We start from the raw sequence: 25,263 nt of genomic DNA on the forward strand, positions 1-25,263 counted from the left end.
GGGTGTGCGCTGCCCCCGAGAGGATGCTGACTGGATCTCCTGACTTGGGAGCTTAAATCCTCAAACACAATCTCCTATCAAGGTATTCCTTTCTACCTCTTTGTTTCCGAAATGCAAAACTATCTCTGCTGAAGGCAGAGACAATGTCTTTGTTCCCATGGGGCTTGCAATGAGAGGTGTGTGTGTGGGGAGGGGTGGCTCTCACAATGACTCAGAATGCCTGTCTTGAATTTTCAACTTTGACTCTAAGAACTAAATGTAGGATGTCAAATTGGAAACGAGTCTGAGTCATTAATTACCTACTGCAGACCTGTCCCCTTCTTGTATAAATAAGGAGACCTTCCTTGGCAGCCTGCTACAGCAGACATGGGCTGTTTTCTTAATGGTCTAAGGTAGGCAAACCATCCCCAGATCACCTCTTTTTCTGCTCTGTGGGGTTTCCTTTTGGCTTGCTCTCTTACCAGCACTCCCCAGCCATCTTTTCCAGTAAATGACTGGGGTCTTAACACTCTTCTCCCACCTTAAAATAAAACCTGTTCTTGGAAGGGCCAGATATTATTCCTTTATAGCTCAAGGTAAATTAAAGTCTCTGCTTCCTCTTATCTAATCTTTTTTTTTTTTTTTGGCGGCACCACGTGGCTCATGGTTTCTCAGCTCTTGGACCTGGGATCGAACCTAGGCCATGGCAGTGAAAGCCCAGAATCCTAACCTAACTAGGCCAGCAGCGAACCCCCCGCCCCGTCCTCTGAGCTGATCTTTCAGCAGGCACCACAGAGCATTCTATGTGTCCAGCAACATTAGACACTCAAAATGCTGGAGGCATGTTCCCCGCCAGAGACTCAAGCAGGGACCCACGTGGGGAAAAGCGTTAAAGAACCCAGGAGAATTAGTTAAAGGAGGAAAGGCGATACATCTCAAAACAAACAAATGTCCTGATCTCTACAAAGAAATGCAGGTCATCTGGCAGAGGTGAGACAAGACAGCCTGAACTTGGGGGGGTGTGGAGGGGACCACCCAAAGACCCTCAGGCAGACGGATAATGGGATCGGACTTGCATTCTAGAATGCACACTGACAATATGGTGGAGAATGGGTTGGAGCAAGTGTGAGTCTCTCAGTCGTGTCTGATTCTTTTCAGACCCCATAGACTATAGCCCAGCAGGCTCCTCTGTCCATGGGATTCTCTAGGCAAGAATATTGGAGTGGATGGCCATTCCCTCTCCAGGGGATCTTCCCGACCCAGGGATTGAGCCTGGGTTTCCTGCATTTGCAGGCAGAGTCTTTACTGTCTGAGCCACCAGGGAAACCCAAAGGAGACTGGAATCAAGAAAGCCAGAAGGGAGGACAACTCCCACCTAGAGGAAGGCAAGTGGGAAGGAGAGGAAGGCTGAGAACTGGAGAAGCGTTGAGAGAAACACCTGAATTTCTGGGTTTGAGCGTCAGGTGGTCCCAGGAAAGGAGGGCTGGAAGATGGGAGAAGCAGGAGCAGCCAATTTTGAGCGAAACAGATGAGTAATTAAGTTCTAAACAAAGTAAAGCTCAACTAAGATGCCCAAGGAAACCAGGTGGAGGTGTCCTAAATACATCCGATTTTGTCTCCGCTCTATTTATAAAATAAAGTGTTCTATTCTTAAGTCATTAAGAGTCTCTCTTGGGTTACACCTGACCTCCAGCGTGCTGTTACCTACATGAGGTTGCACTTTTCAACATGCCTTCCCCCAAAGTTGGCGGGCAGCCTGCTGAGTCCTCCTAATGTGGGTTTCTACTTCTTCACAGACAAGAATCATTGCTCACAGTTGCTCCCAGCGGTTCTCAGGACACCCTGCAGAAGGGAGGTCTTGGGTTGTGATGGGGCGTCCTTGGACTCACCAGCACGTGACCACACCTGCCTCTAGTTCTGTTGCTGGTCCACAGAGCCGGTGGGCGCCTCAGAACAGGAGCGACACAGGTCATCTCTCCACTCCCCATGGCGCCCGCCGAGTGTGTACACACAAGACGTGGCTGTGCGACAGGACACACTTGACCACTTAAAAAACCCTTGGCTCCAAAAAAAAGGAAAAGCCCTTGACTCTGGACTTCTCTGGTGGTTAAGACTCCATGTTTCTAAGGCAGTGGATGTGGGTTTGATCCCTGGTTGGGAAACTAAGATCCCACACGCCCTATGGTGTGGCCAAAAAAACCCTTGAGGCTCAAAAGTGTAAAGCAAAAATGAACTGTTCATCCACTCCTTCAACAAACACTTAGAGAACACAAGTTGTGTCCAAGCACCAGATGAGGTACAGGAGGTTAATGAGGAACAGAAGACAGTCTCTGCTCTCAGAGAACGGGCCCGGAGCGGGAACCTGTCAGGAACAGGTGATCATTCCTCTCACCCTGCACACAGGTCAGCTCCCGGTGTAGCTGTCAGCGCTACCGCACTGTGAGGGCCCATGACAGGGACATTGGGGGCAGGAAGGGACACTCTACCTGGGAGGGCTGAGAAACTGCATCTGAGCAGGTGGAAAAGGGAAGCCAAGTGAGGACCAGACTTGGGGAAGGAGGAGTGAGCAGCGAAGTGTGTGACAGGCAGAGGGAAGAGCACTTGGGAAGGTCTAGAGGCCAAACAGCTTAGATGGTCCTTGCAGGAAACGACAGTATTGTAGTTCAGTGTGGCTGGGGAACACTTGCGATGCCAAACTTTCAACCACCGTCTAAAACCAATTCTTCAGGGACTTCCCTGGTGGGCCAGTGGTTAAGACTTCCCCTTCCAGTGCAGAGGGTGTGGGTTTGATCCCTGGTTGGGGAGGTAAGATCCCACACGGCTCGAGGCCGAAACATTGGAACATGATATTGTAATATAAGTAATATTGTCACAAATTCGATGAAGACTTTAATAAATAAACAAACCAATTCTTTGTCACCTAACCCTGCCTGTCTTGTGAACCACAGAAAGTTATCCGAGAGGCTGTTTTCTGGTTTCTCCCTGCAATGGAACATGACTTGTACCCATTCTTCATGCACAGGAGAGAAATTAAACCATTACACAAGATGGATGCCTCTGGAGATTCGAGCTTAATTCTTTCCAGGAACCAGCCTCCAAGGCAGAGAGAAACCATGGTTATCTAACCTCGGTATGAATCTCTTCGCTGCCACCGTGTAACCTTCGGCAAGTTATTGAACTTCCCTGTGCTCTGCAATGGGGATAATGAACAGAACCTGTCTTAGCAGATTGATCTCAGGATTAAATGCACTGATACATTTTAAAAGCCTGAGAAGGCGCTGCAGTAAATACTCAATAAAAGGGGGTGATTACTCATTCTAACCCCGCCTCTTCTCCTTACATTCGCAAGTGGCATCGTTTAAAGCCTCCCAGTCGTGTTCCACTCCACGGGTGATGGATGGCAGATCAGGAAGGGCACCATCAATTCTCATCGCACTAACCACGCCATCACTCACTTGACAAACATTTATTGAGCACCCACTACGTCCTCGTCACTGCGCTCGGCCCCAGGGATAAATGAGGGATCCGGGACAAGACGCTGTCCCTGCTCACGGCTGATGGGGAAGACAGGTGAATGGAGGAGGAAAGTGCAACCTGGCAAATGCTCACAGAACCGAGGACTCGAGGGGACATAGCTCAGGCCTGGGGGTCTGGTGGGGAGAGAGGGGCCTTCCGGGGAAGATGCTGGGTCTGAGCTGGGTCTCCAAAGCCAGGAGGTAGTTGGTCCTCTGATACAGGAATGGGGGGGGAGGGGGTCGTGCCAGCCGGAGGGAACAGCACATCTGCGGCTCGGGTCCAAGCTGTTGCAAAGGGAAGGAATGTTCTCTGCGCTCTTCTGGTGTCTGAGAGGCAACGTGGCTGTCCTGTCTGCAGTACTGAATGTTCAGTGCGGTACCGAGCACGCGGCTGCAGCTCCGCCTGTGACGGCTCACGCCCTCCTCGGCCCACCGGGGCTTGGGTCGTTCGGTCACTGTTTCCCAGCCTCCCCCCAGCAAGACCTGCCAGGTCTCTAAGGAGCCATGACCAGTTGGATGAGTCTCTTATTTATTCATTTATTTTAATATTTATTTGGCTGCAGCATGCAAACTCTTAGTTGTGGCATGTAGGGTCTAGTTCTCCGACCAGGGATCAAACCCAGGCCCCCTGCCTTGGGAGTGCCAAGTCTTAGCCACTGGGCCATCAGGGAAGTCCCCCCCTTTTTTTTTTTTTTTAATTAAAACATTTCCTCTTCTGACACCTGCTAGAACATAAGTCTTTCAGGCTTTGCACTTATGGGCCCTTCTTTTGGGAGGGTTTGCCATTTTTCCCAGATTGCCAGAAAGAGAACAGCTCCTTGGGCTGATGGATGGATTTGCTTGAATCCATCTCTTCCTCCTGAAGGGACGTGTCCCACTGCCTCCCCTCAGCCTAGGGAAGAGGAGGCAGGGGCTCACTTGCAGAAAGAAGAGGGGTGGTGGAGGGAGTGAGAAAGGCCGTTTGTGGGAAGGAGAAGGGCTCTGGACTCCATGGCGTGTGGGCTCCAGCCTCATCCTTCAGATGCCTGTGGTGAGCAGGGCAGCTGGCAGGGAGCCAGGGTGCCCGGTGCGTCGTGCTGCGTCCTGGCCGTGCGCTCACATTACTTTAACGGGCTGCAGTGCTATTTCCCAGATCCACCCCGCACCTCCATCAGAGATGGATATGTATGAACTTTATAAACAGGACTAAGTGCTGTCAGCTTGTTATTTTTGGTAGGGGCTGAATTTATGAGCTCTACCCAGAGTGAAGTGCTTGTCATTTATCAACCTCGAATGGTTTAAGGAAATAGCGCTAAGCACTTACGGCTCCGTGGCGGAGGACGTAGCGGGAATGCAGCACATTTCCTGCTGTTGGAAGCAACTGGCACCAATAACCTATGGGGCTGATCGGGGTCTATTAACTGGGGAAACGTTAACACAAATCCACAACCTCTTCTTACAACGGGCCAGGTTCAGACTGACAGTCCCAAAACGACGACTTGGTTTCTGGGCTTTGGCAGACATGGAGTCGTCTTTCTCCCACTGCTCTCTTTATCCCTTGTGCCTGCTGCAGACAACCACGCAGGGTGCGTGGAAAGCCAGACACGACACAGGAAGAGGCCACAGACAGAAAAGGGCAGACTTTCCCGAAGAAACAGAACTGAGTTTGACTGCCGTGGGTGAGATGTCTGAGAATTAGAAGACACTTCAGCTTTACAGAAAAGACTCAAGCCTGGAGAAGCTGGCAGAGAGGTGACACCCCGTTTCATAGATGTCAGGGGACAGAGTGATCAGCCACCCAAGGGAGGCTATTCGACTGGCTGTCTACTGCACAGAAGACGACAGAGAACCAAGGGACCTGGCATTCACTTATCAGGGTTTCTCCTAATTAGCTCACGAGCTGCCCCAGCATTTGCTGGAAAAACTGTCAAAAGGTTGGATCCTTTACAGACAGAGCAACAGAAGGAACGGCACCTCCCAGGGCTCAGGACACGTGCCACATGTTTGCCATGGTTTCGGGAACACAGAGCCAGAAGGGCTGTGACCTCTCTCAATGCTCATCCCTAAATGACCTCTGCCCTAAATGACAGCTGCCCTACAAGAACCGAGGCAGAGAACAGTTGACAATTTAAGACACTGCCGTACCAGATCCAAACCTAAGTATGACTTTTATTTGTCTGTTTTGCAAAAAAAAAAAAACAAACAGATGCCAGGGACTTCCCTGCTGGTCTAGTGGTTAAGACTCTGAGCTCCCAATGCAGAAGGCTTGGGTTCGATCCCTGGTCATGGAACTAGATCCCACACGCTGCAACCAAGAGTTCGCATGGAGCAACTAGGACCCAGCATCGCCAAATAAATAAATATTAAAATTTAAAAAGCCCAACACCTCCGTTTAGCAGATGTACACAGTGGGGAGAGCTGTAAAGATGATATTGCTGCGCAGTAGTGAATAATGAGTTCCAGTAAAATCTATTCTGGTTTGCAGACTTCCCTGATGGTCCAGTGGTTAAGACTCCATGCTCCCAATGCAGGGGGCATAGGGTTAATCCCTGGTCAGGGAACCAAGACCCCACATGCCATATGGTCTGGCAAAACAAAAAAAAAAAAAAAAAAAAACCCACCAGGCTGGTGTCTCATGTCTGTGTTCCCTATCATGGTGAGGACACATCACTCCCCCTTTTTTCTGAGATGTCTTAAAAAACACTTTATTTTTAAAGAGATGATTTTGCTCAACTGTAGACTAATGCGTTTTGAGCAGATCTAAGCTGGGCTTTCCTAGTGGCTCAGTGGTAAAGAATCCACCTGCCAATGCAGGAGACTCAAGAGACCTGGGTTCAGTCCCAGGGTCAGGAAGATCCCCTGGAGGAAGAAATGGCAACCCACTCCAGTATTCTTGGCTGGAAAATCCCATGGACAGAGGAGCCTGGCAGGCTATATAGTACATGGTGTCACGAAAGAGTCAGACATGACTTAGTGATAAACAACAACAAAGCTAGGCCAGGCTAAGCTACGATTCCCTGGGCTAGGTTAATTAAATGCATCCTCAACTCTGATATTTTCCACTTGTTGTTCAGTCACTGAGTCACGTCTGACTCTTTCCAACCCCAGGGACTATAGCACGCCAAATTCCTTTGTCCTCCACTACCTCCCAGAGTTTGCTGAACTTCATGTCCTTTGAGTTAGTGATGCTATCTAACCATCTCATCCTCTGCTGTCCCCTTCTCCTTTTGCCTTTCATCTTTCCAAGCAGCAGGGTCTTTTCCAATGAGTTGGCTAGGACACACCACTCCTACTCAGCCATTATTTCTGAGGGAAAAGGGGAAACAGGATTTTAGCCAAAAAAGAATCGTATCTCTGCTCCGTACCAATCATGACCCCCGAATCCCTTACCTTGATCTGTGCAAAATTACACAAACCTGAAACCGCCCTTATGCAAAACAAACGTTTCAGCTGTCATCTTGCCCTGTCGGTTTCTGCCACAATCAACCACAGCAAGTAATCTTCCTCTCCCGGTCCTCCGATCATTGCTGTTAATATGCCCAATCTATCTAAATTATTGGTTTCAAGGCCTTCCACCAATTACCTCCTCTCTCTTCCAACCAACTGCCCCGCCTTGTGACAAGGCAGCCTGTGTTCTCCCAGCTCAGCACAACCTATATGCTTCCATTTTCCCACAGTCAGACCTTTCTCAGGTCCCTTCCTTATCTCATCAGTCTCCTTCCCCAGCATATAACACCAGATACGTGAGTTAATATGCAGTTTTGTTGCTTTAGTTGCGAAGTTGTGTCCAACTCTTTTGAGACTGCGTGGACTGTAGCCCGCCATGCTCCTCTGTCCGTGGTGTAGAATAAAAAAAAAAGAATACCGGGATGGGTTGCCATTTCCTTCTCCAGGGTATCTTCCTGGATCAGGGATGGAACCTGTGTCTCCTACATTGCAGGTGGATTCTTTACCACTAAGCCACTCGGGAAATCCAATATGCACTTCAGATCAGATCAGATCAGTCGCTCAGTCATGTCCGACTCTTTGCGACCCCATGAATCACAGCACGCCAGGCCTCCCTGTCCATCACCAACTCCCGGAGTTCACTCAGACTCACGTCCATCGATTCAGTGATGCCATCCAGCCATCTCATCCTCTGTCGCCCCCTTCTCTTCCTGCCCCCAGTCCCTCCCACATCAGGGTCTTTTCCAATGAGTCAGCTCTTCGCATCAGGTGGCCAAAGTACTGGAGTTTCAGCTTTAGCATCATTCCTTCCAAAGAAATCCCATGGCTGATCTCCTTCAGATTGGACTGGTTGGATCTCCTTGCAGTCCAAGGGACTCTCAAGAGTCTTCTCCAACACCACAGTTCAAAAGCATCAATTCTTTGGTACTCAGCCTTCTTCACAGTCCAACTCTCACATCCATACATGACCACTGGAAAAACCATAGCCTTGACTAGACGGACCTTTGTTGGCAAAGTAATGTCTCTGCTTTTGAATATGCTATCTAGGTTGGTCATAACTTTCCTTCCAAGGAGTAAGCGTCTTTTAATTTCATGGCTGCAGTCACCATCTGCAGTGATTTTGGAGCCCAAAAAAATAAAGTCTGACACTGTTTCCACTGTTTCCCCATCTATTTCCCATGAAGTGATGGGACTGGATGCCATGATCTTCGTTTTCTGAAAGTTGAGCTTTAAGCCAACTTTTTCACTCTCCACTTTCACTTTCATCAAGAGACTTTTGAGTTCCTCTTCATTTTCTGCCATAAGGGTGGTGTCATCTGCATATCTGAGGTTATTGATATTTCTCCCGGGCAATCTTGATTCCAGCTTGTGTTTCTTCCAGTCCAGCGTTTCTCATGATGTACTCTGCATATAAGTTAAATAAGCAGGGTGATAATATACAGCCTTGACGTGCTCCTTTTCCTATTTGGAACCAGTCTGTTGTTCCATGTCCAGTTCTTTTTTTTTTTTCTTTTATTATTATTTTTTTTTAATTTTATTTTTAAACTTTACAATATTGTATTGGTTTTGCCAATTATTGAAATGAATCCTCCACAGGTATACATGTGTTCCCCATCCTGAACCCTCCTCCCTCCTACCTCCCCATACCATCCCTCTGGGTCATCCCAGTGCACCAGCCCCAAGCATCCAGTATCCTGCATCGAACCTGGACTGGCGACTCATTCCATATATGATATTATACGTATTTCAATGCCATTCTCCCAAATCATCCCACCCTCTCCCTCTCCCAAAGAGGCCAAAAGACTGTTCTATACATCAGTGTCTCTTTTGCTGTCTTGTATACAGGGTTATTGTTACCATCTTTCTAAATTCCATATATGTGCGTTAGTATACTGTATTGGTGTTTTTCTTTCTGGCTTACTTCACTTTGTATATTTGGCTCCAGTTTCATCCACCTCATTAGAACTGATTCAAATGTATTCTTTTTAATGGCTGAGTAATACTCCATGTGTATATGTACCACAGCTTTCTTATCCATTCGTCTGCTGATGGACATCTAGGTTGCTTCCATGTCCTGGCTATTATAAACAGTGCTGCGATGAACACTGGGGTACATGTGTCTCTTTCAATTCTGGTTTCCTTGGTGTGTATGCCCAGCAGTGGGATTGCTGGATCATAAGGAAGTTCTATATCCAGTTTTTTAAGGAATCTCCACACTGTTCTCCATAGTGGCTGTACTAGTTTGCATTCCCACCAACAGTGTAAGAGGGTTCCCTTTTCTCCACACCCTCTCCAGCATTTATTGCTTGTAGACTTTTGGACCGCAGCCATTCTGACTGGCCCATGTCCAGTTCTAACTGTTGCTTCCTGACCTACATATAGGTTTCTCAAGAGACAGGTCAGCTGGTCTGGTATTCCCATCTCTTTCACAATTTTCCACAGTTTATTGTGATCCACACAGTCAAAGGCTTTGGCATAGTCAATAAAGCAGAAATAGATGTTTTTCTGGAACTCTCTTGCTTTTTTCCATGATCCAGCGGATGTTGGCAATTTGATCTCTGGTTCCTCTGCCTTTTCTAAAACCAGCTGGAACATCAGGAAGTTCACGGTTCACGTATTGCTGAAGCCTGGCTTGGAGAATTTTGAGCATTACTTTACTAGTGTGTGAGATGAGTGCAATTGTGCAGTAGTTTGAGCATTCTTTGGCATTGCCTTTCTTTGGGATTGGAATGAAAACTGACCTTTTCCAGTCCTGTGGCCACTGCTGAGTTTTCCAAATTTGCTGGCATATTGAGTGCAGCACTTTCACAGCATCATCTTTCAGGATTTGAAATAGCTCAACTGGAATTCCATCAGCTCCACTAGCTTTGTTCATAGTGATGCTTTCTAAGGCCCACTTGACTTCACATTCCAGGATGTCTGGCTCTAGGTCAGTGGTCACACCATCGTGATTATCTGGGTCGTGAAGATCTTTTCTGTACAGTTCTTCTGTGTATTCTTGCCACCTCTTCTTAATATCTTCTGCTTCTGTTAGGTCCATAGCATTTCTGTCCTTTATTGAGCCCATCTTTGCATGAAATGTTCCTTTGGTATCTCTAATCTTCTTGAAGAGATCTCTAGTCTTTCCCATTCTGTTGTTTTCCTCTATTTCTTTGCATTGATCGCTGAAGAAGGCTTTCTTATCTCTTCTTGCACTTACATACATGGAAAAATTGGGTTATATGTCTTTCCCCAAGATTCCTGCTTTTCCTGTAGTTCTGCAGATCATAAACTCCTTGAAGGCAACAGCTAACACACACACATACACATTCTCTCTCTCTCTCTCCTCTCTCTCTCTCTCTCTCTTTTTCTCTAAATCTCCTGGGACCCAAGCAAGTACTGCATAATCGATTTGTGGCCACTTCACAAACGCTTGTGGTTGCCTGATGATGTTGATATAATGGTGATGACACCTGGGTCAGGCTTCTGAGCAGAACAATCTCCTAGGTAATGACTGCAATGAAGCAAGAATTTATGATGCTCCTTATTAAAATTCTAATTGCATAATTGGGCCTGAAGGTATATATCCCTCCGCCCGCCTTTGGTGACATGTACTGATCTCCTCTCTCTAAAAATACCTTGCCAAGGAAATCTAAATCTCAAAGAGCCAACCAAGAAAAATTTCCTCAGAACAAGAGATCAGTAGGAAACAGATCGCATCACCTTAGGGAGCCACAAAAAGGAGGCTTTAAACTCTAAGGACTCTTTCAAAACAAAATGAATTGTAGTCGTCGTTTTTTTTTGTGGGGGTGGAGGGTGGGGGGTGGGGTGCAGGGAGAACAGTCCTTAAGTTTGCAGCTTCTGGCATGCTTCCTGCTTTAGTGGAGACAGGTTCTGGCAGCAACCATGAGCCCAGAAAGGGAAGCCAAGTCCTAAACTGCCCTCTCTGGGAGACCTCCTAGCGGTCCAGTGGTTAAGACTCTGAGCTGCTAATGCAGTGGGTACAGGTTCGATCCTTGGTCAGGGAACTAGGATCCCACACGCTGTGCGACCCAACCAAAAGATATTTAAAACAAAACAAACCCAAACTCCACCCTCAACCACCCACAACCATGGGTGAGCCACTCGGCTCAACTGGGCCTTGATTTCTTCATCTGTCAATCTCTCATGGCCCCCATGCAAGGCTTAGATTTCATGACACCATGAAAAAAGAGGGCTTGAAGCTTTGAAAGCCAGCTGACAGATGACAAAGCAAAAAGAATCAGTAGTTTATATGCTATAAAAGCAGTACAGTCCTCCCAAAGCAAAGAAGACCGTCTCTGTCTTTGGAATTTAGCTCACAACATGAGGGCAATCACAGCCTTGTCAAACAACTATAAAACTCCCAACCTGCTGTGCTGGGAAGGTCACTTAAACTCTCTGGGTCTCGGCTTCCACAATCGTCAAGTGGGCTTTCAGGATTAACACCCCCCGAGTCTATGAGATTCAGATGGTTTTGTATAAACCATGGAGTACTTTTTTTGCTACTATAATAAATTTTCTTTTAATCCTTTAACTTTCCATTCTGTATCTTAAAATCATTTTCGGAAATGTCAATGACACTTAACAGTTAATTTCTGTGCTGTTGCTACATTCTTTTCCCTTACTCAGGTTCTGTCATTGCGATCATGTTCTTTACTCCTAATAATCAGGAGCTGTCTTATAATAATGAACTCGCTAGTGTAACAAAAATTGTCATTTATCATGCTAATGAAAAATAGAAGCTTTTTAGCACCAAGCTTGCCGTTGATATTCAGCAGTTATCAATGATTACAAACGCTTCCAACAACCGAGAATAAGAACTCTATGGAGAGCTACGGAGAAGGCAATGGCACCCCACTCCAGTGTTCTTGCCTGGAGAATCCCAGGGACAGGGGAGCCTGGTGGGCTGCCGTCTATGGGGTCGCACAGAGTCGGGCACGGCAAGCGACTTAGCAGCAGCATGGAGAGCTACGAATAGGAAACAACAGGAAATCCAATGCCAGTGGCACAAAGCTCAATTTCAAATGCCTGAACATGAAGTGAGATGAACAGACTTAGACATCGCCCATTACCAAGTGTTACTCAACTCATGCCCTGGTCTCTGCAAAAACTGTAGTTTATATTTAACAGTGCGCTTCTTCAAAAAAAAAAAAAAGCTATCAACACAAGAGAGCTAAAGCATTATGCGTTTATGCAAACCATCTCAAGTAGAACCCAGACCCTAGCCTGGAAAGAACATTTAAACATTCTGTTTCTGGCTTGACCTTTTGATTAAGGTTCACAGTCATCAATCCTGGAGAAGGAAATGGCAACCCACCCCAGTATTCTTGCCTGGAGAATTCCATGGACAGAGGAGCCTGGAGGGCTATAGTCCATGGGGTTGCAAAGAGTCAGACACGACTGAAGGGACTTAGCACGCTCGCACAGTCATCAAGGAGAATGACACTGATTTTAACAAGGTTGGGAGGCATAGGTGCGAGTGAGTAGGACTGTTTAAAAAAACTCTGCAGGTAGATGAGAACTACTGTAGGCTGAAGTCTTTTTAAACTTATTTATGAGACTGATTTAATCACAGATCAATAGGAGTAGGATACTAGATAGATACACGATTGGTGAATTTAAAACCACAGATCAATTCAGATAAGTTTAGTAATGATTCCAGGCTTCAGTTTGAAATTTTACTTGAAAGTCAAATTTCGAACTGTGGTGCTGGAGAAGCCTCTGGAGAATCTCTCGGACAGGAAGGAGATCAAACCAGTCAGTCCTAAAGAATCAACCCTGAATAGTCATTGGAAGGACTGATGCTGAAGCTCTAATACTTTGGCCACCTGATGGGAAGAACTGACTCACTGGAAAAGACCCTGATGCTGGGAAAGACTGAAGGCAGGAGAAGGGGACAGAGGATGAGATGGTTGGATGTCATCACCGACTCAACAGACATGAGTTTGAGCAAACTCTGAGAGATACTGGAGGACAGGGAAACTGGGGTGCTGCAGTCCATGGGGTTGCAAAGAGCCAGACATGCCTTAGTGACTGAACAAAATAACAACAAATTATCAAAACTACTAAAACCAGGAGACTAAAGCTGGCAAAGTGGATGGGAAAGCCAAAAGTAATGTAACTCACTAACGGAAAGTTGTGAATTTTCCAAGTGAGGTTCAAATTTGGCAAAGCAGCAGAAAAGAACAGTAGGGAGACTCGGGAAGAGGAAAAAGGCCCCACTCCTTTGGAAATGATGTGCTCTGACTCCACCTAGTGGGGCCCAAGGATTCCTGAACTAGATTCCTAAGCGCCTCAATGCGGCACAGGTGACTGAAGATCTGATTAAAAGCTTTTTTTCCCCCTGGTCAGCACTAAATTGGTAATAAATTTTTGCTTGCTAAAAATGTACTAAAACATGTGGACTCAGAATCTAAATCAGACAAAGCACAGACAGGAAGATGGAACACATCATTCTGTAACAAACCAGAGAAGCCTCGTCACCAGCTGGCTAAAAAAATGATTAGCAGCTCGCAGAAAACTCAATTCTGGGTTTTTAAGAGAGCAAATACGTTAATTTATGAAATTAGGAATAAACAAGTACCAAAAATGTTCTTGGGTAAGAATGCAAAACTAGCATGAATAACTGGAGAAAAACAAAAGAGAAAAATTCCAAGATGACACACGGGGAACAAAGGAATGGGGGATAATTAAGCATGGCAGAAAAGAGCCTGCTGTCATCGCGGACATCAAGCTAAACAGAGGCCAATCATAGAGCACACTACAAAAAAAGATCCTTAAGTACATGGCATAAAGCTCACTATATTTAGACTAACTGTAGAGTCTAGAAGGTCTACAATTACCAAGGCATGGCTAACCTGAAGAAGATTCAGAGAAAATGAAGGAGGTGATTCAAGGAGAAAATTCACAGTGCCTCTAGCATGAGGCCTTTCCTCTTTATTCCCACTCTCCTGACTCAAGATAACAGAAAAAGCTAATGTTTGGGCTTCCCTGGTGGCTCAGTGGTAAAGAATCCGCCAGCCAATGCAGGAGACACGGGTTTGATCCCTGATCCGGGAAGACCCCACATGCCTCAGAAAACTTGGTGCCCATGCACCACTACTGAGCCTGCGCTCTAGAGCTGCAACTACTGAAGCCCGTGCACCTAGAGCCCAGCTCTGCAACAAGAGGAGTCACCTCAACTAGAGTGCAACTAGAGAGCAGCCCCTGTTCACCACACCTGGAGAAAAGCCAGAGCGCCAATGATGACCCTGCACAGCCAAAAAATACGTAAAATAAAAACTACATATATGTATGAAAGTTATATTTAAAAAAAAAAAGCCGAAGAAGCTAATGGTTACCAAGTACTTACTATGGTCAGTGCCTGGGCTGAATGCCCATGAAGGTCTACCTTATTCATGCCTTAAAACAATCCTATAAGAAAACACTATTATTCTCATCTTACAACTGAGGTTTAGAGCGGTAAATCCAAGATCACTCAGGGAGTAGGGGGCAGTGGCAGGGCTTCCTTCCACCCGAGCCGACTTGCCACTTCTACCAGGATGCTGGCTCTTTTCCCTGAGCAGTATCTGTCCGGCCCTCTGGCAGATTTTTCTCATACCTGCATGCTCAAATCCTGACATGACTTCCTACCTAAGAAGGAAATATGAAACAGAGAGTTGTGTGATAAGCTGCTTCTGCCCACATCACCTAAAATAGGATGTGCAGCTGAGGGCCTTGGAAATTGAGTTCCTCCCTGTTTTATAGCTGAAGAACTGAAGCCTGGGAGAAAAAAAAGAGAGAGAGAGAGAGATGTACCCAAGGTCACAGAAGAGCTCCGCAGAGAAGCCAGGGTTCAGACACCAGTTTGAACTCCCTCCTGGAAGACAATCACTGGCCTCAATCTAGGGGTGTCTAGGATTTAACCTCTTACTGGACTCACCAGAGTTGTTTTTTTGCTTTCCCCTTTTGAAAGTTCCACCTGTCAGGTGTATGTCCACTTGTATGCTGGGATGATCTGTAATGTTGGTATCTAACCCAAATGTAATTTCACATGGGTATGTGAAAACGTTCGGGAAGCCAATCAACAGGAGAAGGAAGCTTTGTCTTCGATATAAGATATTAGGCTCTCTCACAACTCAATTTCGAGAAATTTTTCATATTTGACTCTTCTTACTGATAGATTGAATTACTAGAGTAAAATTCCAGTCTAGATAAGAAATAACAGAACCGTTTAGCCTCCTGGAAAACTACGTTCAGCACCCACTTTTTCAAAATGACAAATATCAAGTCTTTCAAGTGGAAAAATTCTCCAAAGCATCAAGCCAATTGTGCAATGCAGCAAGTGGTGCAAGAAAGAGATTTTTGCCCCCCATCTCTGCTGCAAAAATATCTGAACTGATTAGCAGAAGGCATCGCAATTCATATGTTAACTACCAACTGGTTGTGACATTGAGTCCTTCTTAGAAAGCCACCTACATCTGACCTCAGTGAAGCCAAGAACTCAAGTACCATCTCTCCTCTGTTTCAAAATGCATCTACAGGCTTCCTGCATTAGCATAAAAATAGAGTAGGAGAGTAAGACCAGACACTTCTGAGTTCTCGGTGTCACCATAAATCAAACAATTGTTACTTTCAACAGAATATTGCTTTTTTTTTTTTAAGCATTTAAAAGAAATGTTTCTGGCTGCACCAAGTCTTCCTTGCAGCACGCAGGATCTTTAGCTGTAGCCTGTGAACTCTTAGTTGTGGCCAAGTTAGGATCTAGTTCCCTGAAAAAGGATCGAACCCCGGGCCCCCTGCATCAGGAGTCACGGCAGTCGGTGCCCACGGTGACCCAAGCCTCCTGTTTTAGGCTGACTAGAGTCCTGTCCTTCCTGCCCAGCACTAAGCATTTCATGAGTCCTTATAACAATCTCACGGGGTCAGTAATATTAGTTCCATTGTACCGATGTGCAAACTGAGGTTTGGCGAGCTCGAGTATCTTATCCAAGCTATAAGCAGTTTAGCTGGAGTTAAAGTCCGTGTGTGTCTTATTTCAAAGTCCGCGCGCTTTCTATGGCTGCGTTGTTCATTTGGTGTGGCTTCCCTGGTGGCTCAGACAGTAAAGAATCTGCCTGCAATGCGGGAACCCAGGTTTGATCCCAGGGTCGGGAAGATCCCCTGGAGAAGGAAATGGCAATTCACTCCAGTATTCTTGCCTGAAGAATTCCCTGGACAGAGGAGCCTGGCGGGCTGGACAGTCCATGGGGTCACAAAGAGTTAGACGTGACTGAGTGACTAACACTAATTGGACCGGTAGCATTGGCATCGCTTGACAGTTTGTTAAAAATGCATAATTCTCAGGACTTCCCCGGTGGTCCAATGGCTAAAACTCTGCAGGCTTCTCATTGTCGTGGCTTCTCTTATTGCACAGCACGGGTTCTAGCGCTCGCAGGCCCAGTAACTGTGGTGCTTGGACTCAGTTACCCGGTGCCATGTGGGATCTTAGTTCCAAGGCCAGGATTCGAACCTGTGTCCCCCGTACTGGACGGTGGATTCTTAACCACCGGACCACCAGGAAGTCCCTGAAGATTTTATGTTGTCACAACTGGGGCAGGCAGGTGTGCTGCTGTCATCTGGTGGGTAGAAGCCAGAGATGCTCCCGATACACCTTGCAGTGCACGGGGCAGGCCCCACCAAAGAACTCTCCAGCCAAAATGCCAATAGTGACAAGGTTGAGAAACCCTGATATTGCTGACAGTATTGTCCATGCTCTGTGGGGCTGGGGTCTGTTTAAAGAAGAAAAACTAACAGCTTTTCACTGCAAAATTATGGCTGAAGGAATGTCACTAAAAATTTCTGTCCCTGTGGGTCAGTCTCTCATCAGTTCAGTTCAGTCGCTCAGTCCTGTCTGACTCTTTGCGACCCCATGAATCGCAGCACACCAGGCCTCCCTGTCCATCACCAACTCCCGGAGTTCACTCAGACTCACGTCCATCGAGTCAGTGATGCCATCCAGCCATCTCATCCTCTGTCGTCCCCTTCTCCTCCTGCCCCCAATCCCTCCCAGCATCAGAGTCCTTTCCAATGAGTCAACTCTTCGCATGAGGTGGCCAAAGTACTGGAGTTTCAGCTTCAGCATCATTTCCTCCAAAGAAATCCCAGGGCTGATCTCCTTCAGATTGGACTGGTTGGATCTCCTTGCAGTCCAAGGGACTCTCAAGAGTCTTCTCCATCTAACTAGCAATGCTCAAAATATACCTTTAGGAGGAGAGCTAATATTGAATCATGTTTCCATACAAATAAAATGAACTGAGCCAAAAAAAAAAAAAAAGTCTTCTCCAACACCACAGTTCAAAAGCATCAATTCTTCGGCCCTCAGCCTTCTTCACAGTCCAACTCTCACATCCATACATGACCACTGGAAAAACCATAGCCTTGACTAGACGGACCTTTATTGGCAAAGTAATGTCTCTGCTTTTGAATATGCTATCTAGGTTGGTCATAACTTTCCTTCCAAGGAGTAAGCATCTTTTAATTTCATGGCTGCTATCACCATCTGCAGTGATTTTGGAGCCCCCAAAAATAAAGTCTGACACTGTTTCCACTGTTTCCCCATCTATTTCCCATGAAGTGATGGGACCGGATGCCATGATCTTCGTTTTCTGAATGTTGAGCTTTAAGCCAACTTTTTCACTCTCCTCTTTCACTTTCATCAAGAGGCTCTTTAGTTCCTCTTCACTTTCTGCCATAAGGGTGGTGTCATCTGCATATCTGAGGTTATTGATATTTCTCCCAGAATATCAAAATCAATCTTGATTCCAGCTTGTGTTTCTTCCAGTCCAGCGTTTCTCATGATGTACTCTGCATATAAGTTAAATAAGCAGGGTGATAATATACAGCCTGGATGTACTCCTTTTCCTATTTGGAACCAGTCTGTTGTTCCGTGTCCACTTCTAACTGTTGCTTCCTGACCTGCTTATAGGTTTCTCAAGAGGCAGGTCAGGTGGTCTGGTATTCCCATCTCTTTCAGAATTTTCCACAGTTTATTGTGATCCACACAGTCAAAAAGGCTTTGGCATAGTCAATAAAGCAGAAATAGATGTTTTTCTGGAACTCTCTTGCTTTTTCCATGATCCAGTGGATGTTGGCAATTTGATCTCTGGTTCCTCTGCCTTTTCTAAAACCAGCTGAAACATCAGGAAGTTCACGATTCACATATTGCTGAAGCCTGGCTTGGAGAATTTTGAGCATTACTTTACTAGCGTGTGAGATGAGTGCAATTGTGCGGTAGTTTGAGCATTCTTTGGCATTGCCTTTCTTTGGGATTGGAATGAAAACTGACCTTTTCCAGTCCTGTGGCCACTGCTGAGTCTTCCAAATTTGCTGGCATATTGAGTGCAGCACTTTCACAGCATTATCTTTCAGGATTTAACTTCAATCAGGGGTCAGTAAACTATGGCTCATATGACAAGTCCAACTCACTGCCTGTTTCTGTGCAGTCTGAGAGCTAAGAATGAGTTTTACATTTTTAAGTGACTGAAAAAAAAAGTAAACATTTCTTCACTTGTGAAAATTATATGAAACGAAAATCTCAATGTCCATAAAGAAAATTTTACTGGAAAAAAGCCATATTCATTATTTTTCATTTCAAGAAAGGCTGCTTTTTTTCTTTCTTCCCCCACCACGCTGCTCAGCATGGCACGCAGGATCTTAGTTCCCCAACCAGGGATCAAACCTGTGTCCCCTGCAGTGGAAGCTGGGAGTCTTAACCACTGGACCACCAGGGAAGTCCCAGAGTATCAGTTTTACACTTCTTTTGTTATACTTATTCCTAAATATTTTATACTTAAAAATATATATTTATTTATTTGGCTGTACCTAGTCTTTGCCGTGGCATGTAGGATCTAGTTCCCTGACCATGGATGGAATCCGGGCCCCCTACACTGGGAGCATGATGTCTTAGCCACTGGACCACCAGGCAAGTCCCTATTTTATACTTTTTGATGCTATTATAAATAGCATTTCTTAATTTCATTTTCAGATTGTTCATTGCAGACATACAGAATTACATTTAATTTTTCAAATGCAGACTTCCCATATCATTTTTACTTTATTTTTCAATTAATTAATTTATTTGGCTACATTGGGTCTTAGTTGCAGCACATGGGATCTTGTTGTGCCATGCATTTCTATGTTATAGGTTCAACAGTACATTATACACAAATAGCATTGTATATCATATACAACATTATACGATTGCATCTTACATCACTTAAAAGTAGAAAGGAGAAAAATATATTTATGCTGTCTTTTATAATTCTTTAATTACCTTTAGGGGTGTTCCTTGATTTCTTTCATTTGGATTTGAATTACTATCTGGGGTCACTTGCTTTCATCCTGAAAAACTTCCTTTAATATTTCTTGTAAGGTGGGTCTCAAAACAACAAATTCTGGTTTTGTTTATCTGGAAAAGTCTTTATTTTAACTTTATTTTTGAAAGGTCCATTTCATTTATAGCCAGCTATGTTGGATATAGAATTCCTAGTTTATAAGCTTTTTTCTTTGAGTGCTTGGAACGTTATACCACTGCCTCTGCCCTCCCTAGCTTCTGCTGAGAAGTTAGCTGTTAATCTTACTGGGTTCCCTTAAGATTGCCACGTCATTTTTCTCTTGCTGCTTTCAGGATCTTCTCCTTGTCTGACTTTCAGCATTTTTACCATGATGTGTCTGTGAATCTCTGTGTTTGTCCTTGGAAGTCACTGAGCTTCCTGAATATACTGGTTATTCTTTTTCAATTAATTTAGGAAGTTTCGGCCAATTTGGGGGGGATATTTTTTCTCACTCCTCTCCTGGTAGTTGCATTACATATATGTTGATGCACTGAATGATCCTCACGTTTCTCTGAGGCTCAGGACATTTTTCTTCGTTCTTTTTCTCTTTACTCTTCAGCTTCCATAATCTCCATCAATCAATCTTCAAGTATACTAATTATTTCCTCTGCCAGTTGGAATGTACTTTGAGCCCCTCTAATTAATTTATTCCAGTCATTATATTTCCCAACTCCAGAATCTTAATTTGGCTCTTTTCATAATTCTTATCTCTTTTATTGGGCTTCCCTAGTGGCTCAGTGGTAAAGAATCTGCCTGCAATGCAGGAGACCTGGGTTTGATCCCTGGGCTGGGAAGATCCCCTGGAGAAGGAAATGGCAACCCACTCCAGTATTCTTGCCTGGGAAATCCCATGGACAGAGGAGCCTGGTGGGCTACAGTCCACGGGGTCGCAAAAAGAGTCAGTCACAAATGAGCCACTAAACAAGAACAACAATCTATTAATATTCTCTAGTTGATGCAAAAATATCATTATACCTTTAATCATGTTTTCCTTTAGTTCTGTGAACATATTTATAGCAACTCTAGGGAGTGGTTCTCCACCCTCACCCTGGGCATGTTGTTATTTGCTTGCTGTTGAGTAACAGTCTGGACTGTTCTAGTGAAATCTATTTCCCTCTCATGGTGTTAAGGCCTATGTTGTTGCTCCTAAGGGAGCCATATCTTTGGGTTTGCCCAAAGTCACCAAAAACAAGACGGGGAGCTGACTGTGGCTCAGATCATGAACTCCTTATTGCCAAATTCAGACTGAAATTGAAGAAAGTAGGGAAAACCACTAGACCATTCAGGTATGACCTAAATCAAATCCCTTATGATTATACAGTGGAAGTGAGAAATAGATTTAAGGGACTAGATCTGATAGATAGAGTGCCTGGTGAACTATGGACAGAGGTTCGAGACATTGTACAGGAGACAGGGATCAAGACCATCCCCAAGGAAAAGAAATACAAAAAAGCAAAATGGCTGTCTGAAGGGGCCTTACAAAGAGCTGTGAAAAGAAGAGAAGCGAAAAGCAAAGGAGAAAAGGAAAGATATAAGCATCTGAATACAGGGTTCCAAAGAATATCAAGGAGAGATAAGAAAGCCTTCCTCAGCGATCAATGCAAAGAAATAGAGGAAAACAACAGAATGGGAAAGACTAGAGATCTCTTCAAGAAAATTAGAGCTACCAAGGGGACATTTCATGCAAAGATGGGCTCGATAAAGGACAGAAATAGTATGGACCTAACAGAAGCAGAAGATATCAAGAAGAGGTGGCAAGAATACACAGAAGAACTGTACAGAAAAGATCTTCACGACCCAGATAATCACGATGGTGTGATCACTCATCTAGAGCCAGACATCCTGGAATGTGAAGTCAAGTGGGCCTTAGAGAGCATCACTAGAACAAAGCTAGTGGAGCTGATGGAATTCCAGTTGAACTATTTCAAATCCTGAAAGATGATGCTGTGAAAGTGCTGCACTCAATATGCCAGCAAATTTGGAAGACTCAGCAGTGGCCACAGGACTGGAAAAGGTCAGTTTTCATTCCAATCCCAAAGAAAGGCAATGCCAAAGAATGCTCAACTATCACACAATTGCACTCATCTCACACGCTAGTAAAGTAATGCTCAAAATTCTCCAGGCCAGGCTTCAGCAATATGTGAACCATGAACTTCCTGATGTTCAAGCTGGTTTTAGAAAAGGCAGAGGAACCAGAGATCAAATTGCCAACATCCACTGGATCATGGAAAAAGCAAGAGAGTTCCAGAAAAACATCTATTTCTGCTTTATTGACTATGCCAAAGCCTTTTTGACTGTGTGGATCACAATAAACTGTGGAAAATTCTGAAAGAGATGGGAATACCAGACCACCTGACCTGCCTCTTGAGAAACCTATAAGCAGGTCAGGAAGCAACAGTTAGAAGTGGACATGGAACAACAGACTGGTTCCAGATAGGAAAGGGAGTACGTCAAGGCTGTATATTGTCACCCTGCTTATTTAATTTATATGCAGAGTACATCATGAGAAATGCCGGACTGGAAGAAACACAAGCTGGAATCAAGATTGCCAGGAGAAATATCAATAACCTCAGATATGCAGATGACACCACCCTTATGGCAGAAAGTGAAGAGGAACTCAAAAGCCCCTTGATGAAAGTGAAAGAGGAGAGTGAAAAAGTTGGCTTAAAGCTCAACATTCAGAAAACAAAGATAATGGCATCTGGTCCCATCACTTCATGGGAAATAGGTGGGGAAACAGTGGAAACAGTGTCAGACTTTATTTTTGGGGGCTCCAAAATTACTGCAGATGGTGACTGCAGCCATGAAATTAAAAGATGCTTACTCCTTGGAAGCAAAGTTATGACCAACCTAGATAGCATATTGAAAAGCAGAGACATTACTTTGCCAACAAAGGTCCGTCTAGTCAAGGCTATGGTTTTTCCTGTGGTCATGTATGGATGTGAGAGGTGGACTGTGAAGAAGGCTGAGCACCAAAGAATTGATGCTTTTGCACTGTGGTGTTGGAGAAGACTCTTGAGAGTCCCTTGGACTGCAAGGAGATCCAACCAGTCCAATCTGAAGGAGATCAGCCCCGGGATTTCTTTGGAGGGAATGATTCTGAAGCTGAAACTCCAGTACTTTGGCCACCTCATGCGAAGAGTTGACTCATTGGAAAAGACTCTGATGCTGGGAGGGTTTGGGGGCAGGAGGAGAAGGGGACGACAGAGGATGAGATGGCTGGATGGCATCACTGACTCGATGGACGTGAGTCTGAGTGAACTCTGGGAGTTGGTGATGGACAGGGAGGCCTGGCTTGCTGAGATTCATAGGGTCACAAAGAGTCAGACACGACTGAGCGACTGAACTGAACTGAAAGCTCAACATTCAGAAAACGAAGATCATGGCATCTGGTCCCATCACTTCATGGGAAATAGGTGGGGAAACAGTGGAAACAGTGTCAGACTTTATTTTTTTGGGCTCCAAAATCACTGCAGATGGTGATAGCAGCCATGAAATTAAAAGACGCTTACTCCTTGGAAGCAAAGTTATGACCAACCTAGATAGCATATTCAAAAGCAGAGACATTACTTTGCCAACAAAGGTCCGTCTAGTCAAGGCTATGGTTTTTCCAGTGGTCATGTATGGATGTGAGAGTTGGACTGTGAAGAAAGCCAGTGCGGGTATTGATGCTTTTGAACTGTGGTGTTGGAGAAGACTCTTGAGAGTCCCTTGGACTGCAAGGAAATCCAACCAGTCCAACCTAAAGGAGATCAGCCCTGGGATTTCTTTGGAGGAAATGATGCTGAAGCTGAAACTCCAGTACTTTGGCCACCTCATGCGAAGAGTTGACTCATTGGAAAAGACCCTGATGTGGGAGGGACTGGGGGCAGGAAGAGAAGGGGGCGACAGAGGATGAGATGGCTGGATGGCATCACCGACTCGATGGACAAGAGTTTGGGTAAACTCCGGGAGTTGGTGATGGACAGGGAGGCCTGGCGTGCTGAGATTCATAGGGTCACAAAGAGACGGACACAACTGAGTGAATAAACTGAACTGAACTGAACTGAAAGTCACCCATGATGACATGGTCTTAGTAAGACACTCTTCCTCTCTTTCCCTGATCACACCCAACTGTTGAAAGTGAAAGTGTTAGTGGATGTGCAACTCTTTATGACCCCTAGGACCGCCAGGGTCCTCTGTTAATGAGATTCTCCAGGCAAGAATACTGGACTGGGTAGCCATTCCCTTCTCCAGGATACCTTCCAATCCTGGGATCAAATCCAGGTCTCACTCACTGCAAGCAGATTCTTTACCATCTGAGTCACCAGGGAAGCACCCAACTGTTACACTCCACTATTGTGATATATTGCTGTATTATTTCCAACAATATCCTAGAGCATAACTTGTTCTACAAAGTAATCCAATCAAAAAGTGGCTCTTCTGAAAGAACCATTACTGAGATATTTTTTTTTTCCTGACGAGGAGGGCTCTTTCCATCTGTCTTACTGTCCTGCAAACTAGCTGCCTACAGTAGTATCTTCATTAAATCCACAGATCTCCTTCCAATTGCCTTTCACCAAAACCTTCGCAGTTCTGGAGAGCACCCTTAGGTGTAAATTTCTCCAGTCTCTACTGCAAATAGGACTTCCCTGATGGCTCAGAGGGTAAAGCGTCTGTCTGCAATGCAGGAGACCCGGGTTCGATCCCTGGGTCAGGAAGATCCCCTGGAGAAGGAGATGGCACCCCACTCCAGTACTATTGCCTGGAAAATCCCATGGACGGAGGAGCCTGGTAGGCTACCATGGGGTCGCAGAGTCAGACCTGATTTTCACTACTGCAAATGAAGTCGATGCTTTTGGGAAGAGATTAGAAGCTAAGGGTTTTAAAGCCTGCTTCTCCCTCCAGGCAAAACTCTGAGCTCTAGATAGAAGTTGGGGTGGGGCTGGGGTGGGGTGTTGGGGGGGGGCAGGCAGGGGGGGGGCAGGCGGCGGGGGGTGGGGGTGGGGGTATTAGTTTGAAGTCGTCTCAGTCTGTCTCTCTGGGTTGGTACCACCCATCTCACAAACTGAGGGTGGGGATAGAACCACTGGGAATCCAGTATTCTTGGTAAGCAACGCCCAGAGTACACAGGACTGAGCCTCAGTATCAAGCAGCCTCGGGCAGGAGAAGCCCTAAAGTAATGCTCCTTCTCGGAAGAAAGCTGTCCGACCGGGAGCTAGGGAGGGGAGGGAGCCCAGTGTCCTGGGTTGCAGCTGTCCAGAGCTGAAAGCAGGAGGGTGGCAGTGGTCTTGGTTCAAATATTAATACCGCAAACTCCGGGGACTTTCCCTGTGATCCAATGGTTAAGACGGCTCTTCCACTGCGGGGGGCGTGGATTCCCGGTTGGGGAACTAAGATAAGGCGTGCCTCGCGGCCAAAACAAAAATAAATACCAAACTCTTGCCTTGCTTACCGAATTTTCATAGATTTTCTTGAGTAGATGTTTTTTCACCTGCTTGCCCTTAGGACAGTTTCCAGAGGGGTTAAACTGAGTTGTTTGGAGAATTAAGTGAATGAATGTCAGACACTTAAGTATTCAATAAATGATACCTATTACAGGACAGAAACTGTATGGAAAGTTTAAGATACCATCACTTTCCTCAAAGAATTTTCTCTAGAAAAGTTAGGCTGTGAAAAAGAGAAACAACATAGACTTTCCCAACGAGATGCAACTTTTAACACCTATGATTTATTATATCATCTTATAAAGTTGAAACTCTAAAGAGCCGGAGCTTAAGCGTGACACTGAGAACTAGAATTCGCTACCACGGATGCTTTAGACTTATGCAGTAACAATGAATGAAACCTTCAGGAAGTGCTTCCAAACCCGAAAGCCCCATTGAAAAAAAGCAGTAATTATCTTTAACGTGAGGATTTGGGCCTAGATGGCCCCTTCCGGACCTGGCCGACTCTATCTTTGCCCAGAGATGATATAAACAGAATCCCGAAGCTTCCACCTTGACTGTCAC

At 45.4% G+C, this 25,263-nt stretch overlaps 1 protein-coding gene across 4 annotated transcripts in view; it reads right to left on the bottom strand.

Moving 5' to 3' along the window:
- Positions 1 to 25,263, bottom strand: part of NF2 (NF2, moesin-ezrin-radixin like (MERLIN) tumor suppressor) — a 74,666-nt gene that overhangs the window by 48,708 nt on the left and 695 nt on the right. The window lies entirely within an intron of this gene.

The sequence above is a fragment of the Bos mutus genome, chromosome 17 (assembly GCF_027580195.1).
Source record: "Bos mutus isolate GX-2022 chromosome 17, NWIPB_WYAK_1.1, whole genome shotgun sequence".
Classification (NCBI taxonomy): Eukaryota; Metazoa; Chordata; class Mammalia; order Artiodactyla; family Bovidae; genus Bos; species Bos mutus.